The following is a 9,453-nucleotide window of genomic DNA, read 5'->3' on the forward strand; positions in this document are numbered from 1 at the left end:
ACATCTCTTTCAAACAAGAAAGAGAACCTATTTCTCTTCATTTGGACTAGTACATCCAATTCTATCTCATTTTGTAAATAAAAGGGTGCCAACTTTTATGAAATATAGGGTTGGGAAAGTATGCTCAGCTTCACAAATCCTCACTTAGGCACACCTGTGGGTTTACTAATGCTTATTATAGAAACCACTTGAAAATGCCCCGACGCTGGTTTGTTTTCAAGACATCAAATGGGAACAACATTAGTTTTAGGGCTAGAATTGACTATAGGCTGGGATTCAGTATCTTCCAGGTCCTGCAGTGATCTGAGTGTAGGATTTGGGCCAACGCTGTAATTTTAACCAGGCATTACTTCAGAGAGCGGTGTTTTTCCCCTGCTCCAAGCACCCACCCCACATCCGTTATTTTTTTGATGGAGTCTACACAGTACAGCTGACACCATGGGTTGTAGTGAACTTGACCATTCTTATCCTAAGGATAATTCTGTTTTAAAAAAGTATGAGCTTCTGAATACCTGGAAGAGAAGTGAACGAGGTCAAAAGCATGCTGGCTCTGGAACCCAGGCTGTCTGAATTTGAATCCTAGCTTCATCCTTACAGGCAAGGGAACTTCGGCGAGGTCCTTGACTTCTCTAGGTCTCATTTTCTTCATGGATACAGTATTTCATAGTGTTGGCTGCTGTGAAGGAGAAAGGCAACACGTGGGCTACAAACTTAAGCCCAATATACTATGTAAGTATTAGCCCTACCATTATGGGGGAGCGGGGAGGGGGAGTCACATCCAGAATGGGGAAGCTGGGAGCTCTGAAATGCACCTCTCTTCACAACATCACCTGCTGCATCATCCATATTTACAAGGTTCCAACTACCCAGAACTGCGCAATTCATGACTAGACTTTCTGCATCAGGCTGACTCTGTGAAAGCAGGGGTGGGTGGTGTGGGTGGGGTGGCTGGAGTGTTGTCTTTCAGTCAAGTAATTTTTTCCTTAAACAGATTTTTTTTTTTTCACAGCTATAAATTTACAGAAGATTGAGAATATAACTGAATTCCCACACACGGCACATTCAGTTTTCCCCATTACTAGGGGAATTATTAGCATGCCACATTAGGAAGGTACATTTGTTACCATTAATCAACCAATATCGGCACATGATTATTAAGGTTTATATTCTCTTCATACATTCTTCAGTTTTTACCCAATGTCCTTTTTCTGCTCTAGGGTTCCATCCAGGATAGCACCTTACACTTGCTTGTCACCTTAGACTGCTCGTGGCTGTGACAGCTTCTCAGACTGTCCGTGTTTTTGAGGGCCTTGATAGTTTGGAAGAGGAATGGTCAGGCATTTTGTAGAACATCCCTCAGTTGGGATGCGTCTGATATTTTTCTCATCATTATAATGGAACGGGGTTACTGGTTTTGAGAGGAAGACCACAGAGGCAAGTGCCATTTTCATTTCATTGTGTCAAGAGTGCATGTTATCAGGGTGACTTCTCACTGTTGGGGTGACTCTGGAGCCCCCGGGTGAAGCAGAGTTTGTCATGTTGTCCACAGTAACGTCCCTCTCCCCGCCCTTTTTCATACTGTGCTCTGAGGGGAAGTGGCTCTGTGCTGCCCGCACTTGAGGAGTGGGAGTTACCCTGCACCTCCTTCAGGACAGAGTAGCTACAGAGGTCATTTGCCATTCTTCTATGGGAGATCTGTCTTTTCTCCTCAAGTAAGTTTTCCCATCCAGTCTTTGCTTGAATGAATTATTTTACTTTCACTGAACACTGGCCAAAAAATAGCATGAAGCCGATTCCCCCAGATTGATGGAATTTTCTGTTGAGTGCCACAGTTGGCAGATCTGGAATTAGTAATTCCTTGCTAACCCTACATGGAAAGACCCAAAAATGAATAAGGACTTAAAAATAAAATGAGTGGGATGGTCAAAACCAATATAAATGAATCGCTGTGAGCCAAATGGAAAATCATCCTTTGGCAAGTTCCAACCAGTTACCTCTGCATGTCCTGAGAATGTGCTTTCAGTGTTCCAGGACACTGGGCACCCTTTGGAGGCATGCATCCTGCCCCTCCCCCAAAAGGAGGCAATCTCTATGCCTCCCTTAAAACACACATGCTCAGACTGTCCTAGCATTCCCATGCTCTTAAAAATCACCCCCCCCACACACACACCCTTTTATTTATGTATTTATTTAGAATAAAAGCCATGTCTTACTTAGAATAATTTGCTGGGTAGCCAAAAATCCACTTGAACATTTTCTTAGAGAGACTCCTTCCTTGTAAAACTAAAAAGTATATGCTTTGGGGCTGTGCATTTGAAAGAAAATGGGAGAAGATTATTGTTGGATCAGCCTGTCAAGTTTCTACATCTGTTTGGTCAAACAGTGGCTACCATTATCTTCATTCTATCAGTATATATATATTTTTCTCTGAAAGCAATTCAAAATTTGCTCCCCATACATGAAACTCACAGACATACATTTCTCCAAAGTTTACCTTGAGATGGAAAGGCCTCTAATGTGCCAGCAGGTTCCCTGCACCCACCCCCTCCTTGTGTCGGGCACAGCCTAGTTGCAGCATTCCACGGCACTGACACATCTCCTTGGAAACCTACCCATTGCCTGGTATATAGCAACCTGCATTCCCCAGTGGCAGAGGCCTTGATTCCTGTCTTATCCTGTTCTTCTGTGCTTTCACACACATCTGAGGACAGGCCTTCCTTTTGATCTATTATCTCAGGCCATTAAAATGAGCAGAAAGAAAAAAAGCCCTTGAACAGTGCCAGTGTAATTGTGGCGAAGATTCTTAAAAAGAATTATCATGGCCATTTCAGAGCCTCGTCAATTTCCCCATTTCCTGTAAATGCAGCAAATGGAGAACTGCCAGAAAGTTCAGGGAAGAAGACGTTGGGCTTGCCAGTGGTTTCTGGCCAACTAAACCCCTGCTGACAGTATTTTTCTAAAGGATGGCACTTCGTTTCCAGATTAGGCACACTCACACCTTCATTTATTTCGGATCTCGTTCATTCTTAACCGTTATTTTTATTCAGCACTACAGTTAATACAGACAGTATAAGTCAAAGTTTTGCTCACCCTTTGCTCACTTGGGAATTTTAGAAATCTTTATTTTTTAAAATGAGATTATTCATATGAGCTTGTATTCTTGAGATATTTTTTCTTTTTAATTAACTAAACTGCTCGGCGGGATTGGGGGTGGAGGGGAGGGATCCAGCCAATCTAAGGGCTTTGATTAATGTTTTATAGGTATGTAGTGTACCTATAGAGGTACACTAAAAGAATACCAATTTGCAGAATGCATATGCAACCACAAAAGGAAATGCAGTAATCTGATATTTGGTTAGATTAAATCAGATATCCCTATTTAAACCACTGGCTTTACAGAAATTACTCAAGTGTACTTCATCAACCCCAAGCATGTACGCTAGGGTTCATGTGGGATTTAAACCCACCTTTTTGTATCAAGGAGTCTCATCAAGTGTCTGTCACGTGTCTATGTGCAGGATGCAAAGAGCCGGGGCATCCATGAGTCACGATGTGTCATTCATGGCCTATGGACTGCCAGTGAACAAAAATTTCATTAGGCTTTATTTGAGAAATAAAACTTCTGAACAATGTACTGAAGTAGCTTCAACTAGGACAGGATTGAGAGAAAAGTGTGATTACTTAACCAAATAAATTATCTAGTAAAACACCTCCCTCAGCTCCTCACTACTGTGACCCCATCTAGACGGTGCCATTTTAATCAACTGTACTTCTTCCACAACCTGTTTCGAGCACCCCATCTCTAATCACCACTGCTGATTCTTGAGTGCTCAGACTTTAATAATACCTCCACCCTGGAGCCACGATCCATTGAACCTGCCACCTTTGCCCTTCTCCCATCTTCCCTTACCATCGCAGCCCTCCTAACCCATTTTAAATTCCATGGTCAGTCATTAGAGTCTGTCCTTCACACACACCCACAACTTGCTGCCTCACTTTGAATTCATGTTCATTAACTTCAAGGGGTTCTTAAGACACCTGGCCATCAGATCCATTTCCCCAACCCATTGCTCTCCTGTTCTCCTCAAAGACCATTTCACACTTTCCCTTTTTCTTCAAGCCTTCCACATCTCCTTTCTCATGTCACTCTCTGCTAATGACTTATTTCCTAAGACACTTATTTCCTAAGACTTATTTCCTAAGGAAATAAGACACTTATTTCCTTCTACTGCCACATCCCACAATTTGCCTACCTCCACCTTCCCCACCATTACATAGCCCATCTCAGGCCAACAGGAGGGCCCCTCCCTCACCCTCATCAAGGACAGCACTCAGGGATTCACTACCTGCATCATTGGTTTTTCTCTCTTCTAGGATATTGCCTACCTACCTACAAACATGCTGTTGGTTTTTCCCATCTTGAAAAAACAAAACAGGCTGGGTGCACCGGCTCATGCCTGTAAACCCAGCACTTTGGGAGGCTGGGGAGGGCAGACCATGTGGTCAGGAGTTCGAGACCAGCCTGACCAATATGGTGAAACCCCATCTCTACTAAAAATACAAAAATTAGCTGGGTGTGGTAGCGTGTGCCTGTAATCCCAGCTACTCAGGAGGCCGAGGCAGGAGAATCTCTTGAACCTGGGAGGCAGAGGTTGCAGTGAGCCGAGATCACACCATTGAGCCTGGGTGACAGAACAAGACTCAGTCTCAAAAAACAAAAACAAAAAAACAAACAAACAACAAAAAAAAAACTGCCTCGAACCCACACTATACTTCAGCTTCTGCCCTATTTTCCTGCTCCCCTCCATGGCAATTAGGTTTTTGCCTCCACTATTCCAGTGAAACTGCCTATACCCAGGTTTCCAGGGCCTTCCATGTTGTAAACTCAATGGCCAATTCTCAGCCATAATCTCCTTGGCTCTGTCAGCATCATTTAACATAACTGATCATTTCTTTCTCCTTAAAACACTTTCTTTTCTTGGTTTCCAAGACATTGTGCTCATGAGGCATCTCCTTCTCAGTCTACTTTGCTGAATCCTTCTCTCTCGGCCTCTTCACATAGAAGTGGCCTCTTACTGTAGAAGCAGCACTGGAAGCTCAGGCCTTCAATCTCTTTTATGTCCATGCTCAATCCTTTGGTTTTCCCACCTAGTTTCAACGCTTTAAGGATATCTGCTGATGACTTTCAAATTTATGTCTTCAGCCTGCTTGCACAGCTGTCCTGAACACAACGCTCATTCATCCAACTGCACAATCAAAATCTCCATTTAGATGGATAATTAATATCACCAATATAATAGACACAAAGCTGAACTCCTGCGGTTCTGTGACCCTAGACATCTGCCTCGGTCTTCCCTATCCTTGCTCAGTCCAAGCATCTTAAAGTCATTCTTGACTCTTTTCTGTCACAGCAAATCTTGCTGTCTTACTCTGCCTTCAGATCATAATCAGAATTGGATCACTTCTCATCAGCCTCCACTGCAATCACCTTGACTCCAGCCCCCCTTGTCTTTGCGTGGGTTACTGTCATTGCATCCCCTCTCTCTCCCTATTTTTGCCCTTGTCTCACTTTGGTCTACCTTTAACACAACTGCCAGACAACTCCTATTATAGTATGACTCAGGTCATGTCATTCCTTGTTATAGAGGCATCCAGGGCATTCTATCTCACTCTGAGCAAAAGCCAGTCTTTGTAACGGCATCAAAGCTAACACTACGTGTCCTGCCCCACCTCCCACCCCATGAGTCTCACTGTCCTCCTTCTCCCACAGCCCAGCCATGGGCCACTTCTACTGCCAGACCTTTGCCCTTGCTGGTGCCTCTACCTGGAACGTGCTTTCTCTAGATATCTATGTGGATCCAGTCTTCAATCAAGTGCCATTTCCTTAAAGGGGCTTTCTCTACCACCTTGTATAAATTTGCAAGCTCACCCTACCCCCAAACATGTTCTTCCCAACTTTATTTTTTCCCAACTTTATTTTTCTTCACAGAACTTTCTCCGCTAGTAGACATTGGTATGCAACTTAGGGGCAGTATAACAGGGAGGTGGAGATATGGGTAGGTCCTAGAGTCAGTTTGCCTGAGTTCAAAGCTTGACTGTTCATGTACCAGGTACTCAAGATGGAATCTCTCTATTCTTCACTTTGAGAATAACAATAGTGCCCATTTCGTCAGGTTGCTGGCTTAATATCTGTAAAGTGCTTAGAACAGCATCTGGACCATATTAAGGGCTACACGGTTAGCTAACACTGTATATATTTCATCTATCTTTTTTTTTTTTTATCCTGCCTCCCCCCACTGGAATATGAGTTTCATAAGGACAGGCATTTTTGTCTGTTCTGTATGCCACTATAGCCTCATCACGTAGGATAGAGCCTCACACAGAGCTGCTTCTCACCACATAGTTGTAGAACGGCAGGTCATTGTAGCTTCTTAGGCACTCAAGAGTCAGTAAGGAAAACTTGCTAAAAATTTTCTTAATATAATGATGTGCACTTTAACAAAAACTAGAGTTCTGTTGCAGACATTGGCACTGGCCTAGATAAATCTGTTAATCATTCACAGACAGCAAGCCTCTTCTAGATTATTTCCGAAAGTCACAGAAAAGACTGTTGGAATGCTAGGTGGGCATGCGCCCATTCTATTTTAGTACTAGGTCAATAGCTATCAAAAATATAATTTTCTTTTTTGAGACAGAGTCTCGCTGTGTTGCCTAGGCTGGAGTATGGTGGTATGATCTTGGCTCACCGCAACATCTGCCACCCGGGTTCAAATGATTCTCCTGCCTCAGCCTTCTGAGTAGCTGGGATTACAGGCACACACCACCATGCCCTGCTAATTTTTGCATTTTTAGTAGAGATTGGGTTTCACCATGTTGGTCAGGCTGGTCTTGAACTTCTGACCTCGTGGTCCACCCTCCTTGGCCTCCCAAAGTGCTGGGATTACGGGCGGCATGAGCCACCACACCTGACCCAAAATAATTTTTTTTAATAAAAGGGATCTAACTGAGGTGTACTAATCATAAATCAAAACCTCTCTTCCTTTGAGCTGGAGCTGCAAGGAAAAAATAAATAAATATCAAAAAAATAAAAAACACAAAACCTCTCTCGGTGTTTTCTGACCAGAGTATTCTTCACAGTGCCACTTTAGGAGTGTAAATATCCATAGAGTACTCTGTGGCCCCCAGTCAAATGGGATCCAAAAATATAGGACACGATTATTCTGTGCCATCTCCTGAGCTCCAGGAAAAAAGACTCAGAAGCGTAAGCTGAAGAGTTCATATCTTTCAACTCACTGAAATAGCATTGTTTTGGTTGTTGTTACTGTTTTGTTTTCATAAAAACAAACCCAGCACCAAGTCCTGGCTGAAAAGTCAGGGTCTAAGTCCTTGCTGTTCAGTTTGTGTTCTGTTTGGTACGATATACACTTGGAGCAGGCTCGGGTCTGAGAGCAACCCCAAAACTACCATTTCTGATATGCAATTTGATAAGGATGGAGGCAGATGGAATTCTCTTTTAAGAAGTGATCTTTAAGAATTGAGTTTTGCCTCTTCCATTTTCAAGACTAAAAGGCTTAACTGAAAAGATAGTGAAGGCTCCGCCCAATCCAGCCATTCATAGGTGAACACATGCCTCGGGCTCTCTTTCTTCCTTTGGCAAAAGTCTGATTCTGTAGCCTCTGGCCATGTTCAGGAGGCAGGGCACTCCCTTGGGAACCACACCCGCCTTCATCACTCAGTGAGCACACCAAACAGGTTCGCCTGGCTAGACGGTGGCTGAGGTGTCTGCGGCAGAGGGAAGTACAGTCATGCACACGCCCGATGACGGAGCCACCGACCGACACCTCCACATGAAGGAAGCCTTCCCTGGCTTAAAATAAACAGAGTAACTGCACAAAGGTGGATTTCCTGTGCAAGGAGAGCAGGGCTCATTGGGCCCCTTCCCAGCCCTGTGCTTACTTTTGCAATTGTATTTTATTTTTTAAAGAGGACTCTCATATTGCACAAGCCTCAGGCCCCTCAAAAACTTGTTTGCCATGACTATACTAAATTTTGTACATTGTTTCATATACTTACATGTTTACGTAAACTACTTTATAAGGTTGTGTTGTGCCCATTTACAGGAAACACAGGCAAGGTTGAGAGATAGCCTGAGGTCACACAGCTAAATTGTCCATGAACTGTGGTCACTCAGTAGGGCCTAAGGGTTAATTGAACTTGTTTTGATGTCTTTAGGTATTTTTACTGGTTGTCCTGATTTCAAATGCATCTCCCACATTAAAAGACCTGGCTTTCTTTTATTTTATGCTCATGGAACCGTTCAGAACAAATGTGCCAAATCCTAGCAGTAGAGGGTATTGATGAACCCAAGGAAGCCCAGCCCATTCTACCATCTCTCAGCCTGTTCACATGTATAAAGAGAAATTACCATTTAGGCCTGTAATCCCAGCTGTCCAGGAGCCTGAAGCAGGAGAATCGCTGGAACCCAAGAGGCAGAGGCTGCAATGAGCCAAGATGGCGCCACTGCACTCCAACCTAGGTGACAGGTTGACACCGTCTCAAAAAAAAAGAAATTGCCATTTATAAAATCTTGTGGAAAGTACAGAAACCAATTAGGAACTAAAATACTTATATTAAAAGATTTTAAAAATCAGCATCAGTTGTATCATTCTCCACCTAGTTTTTCAGAAGGCTTTTGTCCTCCATAGACAGAACATCTTGATTAATTAACCAAGTAAATGTTTATATAATACTTACAGTATTTCCATATCTTAAGAAACTCAGAGAAGAGTTAACATTCTTGTTTCTAACTCTGTGATGAGCACAGGTACGTTCTGTACTTCTCTCTTCCTAATTCAAGGAGGTTGCGGCCTGTTTCTTAGCAAGGGCAGCTGAAAGTAAGGATAATGTCTGGTTGAGTCCAACATGCAGACACATAAAATATACAAATGGTGAAAGCTAACACCAGGGGAAAATTGTTAAGAACCAGTACACTAGTTACTAGGTATATTAGATTATGATGAATCACTTGGGTGGGGGCTTATTAAACCCAGACTGTTCATCCCTCTACCTCTACTGTTTTGTTGAGTAGGTCTAGGGTGGGTTTGAATGAATTTCTAAGAGGTTCCCGTCCAAGACAGATGTTGCTGGGGCCAGGGCCTCAGTTTTAGAACCACCACTCTTGGAGATGTTCTGGAGTCCACAATCCTGTGCATACACAAACTTCGTCTTATTTCCTATTCAACCCTCACAAAGCTCAGCGCAAGAGCATAATAAAGCCCTCACTAGTTTTTGACAGAACTTTCTTAGAATTTAATAAGACACCAGTAGATTACCATTGCTATGCTTTTGATGTCAACATGGCAGTATCATTGTACTTCAGGCCCTGATTAATGAATAGCCACTTCTTTAAAGCCTCAAATAAGCAATGAGAGCCTGAAATAACCAAAAACTTGC

The 9,453-nt window shown here is 43.0% G+C and overlaps 1 long non-coding RNA gene across 4 annotated transcripts in view; it reads right to left on the minus strand.

Annotated features, from left to right (window-relative positions):
• Positions 1 to 9,453, minus strand: part of LOC116560019 — a 34,304-nt gene that overhangs the window by 10,410 nt on the left and 14,441 nt on the right. For 2 of the 4 annotated variants that reach the window (XR_004272744.1, XR_004272741.1), the window contains exons 1-4: positions 8,755 to 9,447; positions 3,468 to 3,573; positions 2,214 to 2,297; positions 513 to 676 (exon numbers count right to left, since the gene is read on the minus strand). This is a non-coding gene — a long non-coding RNA (uncharacterized LOC116560019). Of the gene's footprint in view, positions 1 to 512; positions 677 to 2,213; positions 2,298 to 3,467; positions 3,574 to 8,754; positions 9,448 to 9,453 lie in introns of those variants that run through there. The other 2 variants (XR_004272742.1, XR_004272743.1) reach the window with 2 other exon arrangements.

Source organism: Sapajus apella, unplaced genomic scaffold (genome assembly GCF_009761245.1).
Source record: "Sapajus apella isolate SASKATOON/1434 unplaced genomic scaffold, GSC_monkey_1.0 scaffold25, whole genome shotgun sequence".
In the NCBI taxonomy this organism is placed as follows: domain Eukaryota; kingdom Metazoa; phylum Chordata; class Mammalia; order Primates; family Cebidae; genus Sapajus; species Sapajus apella.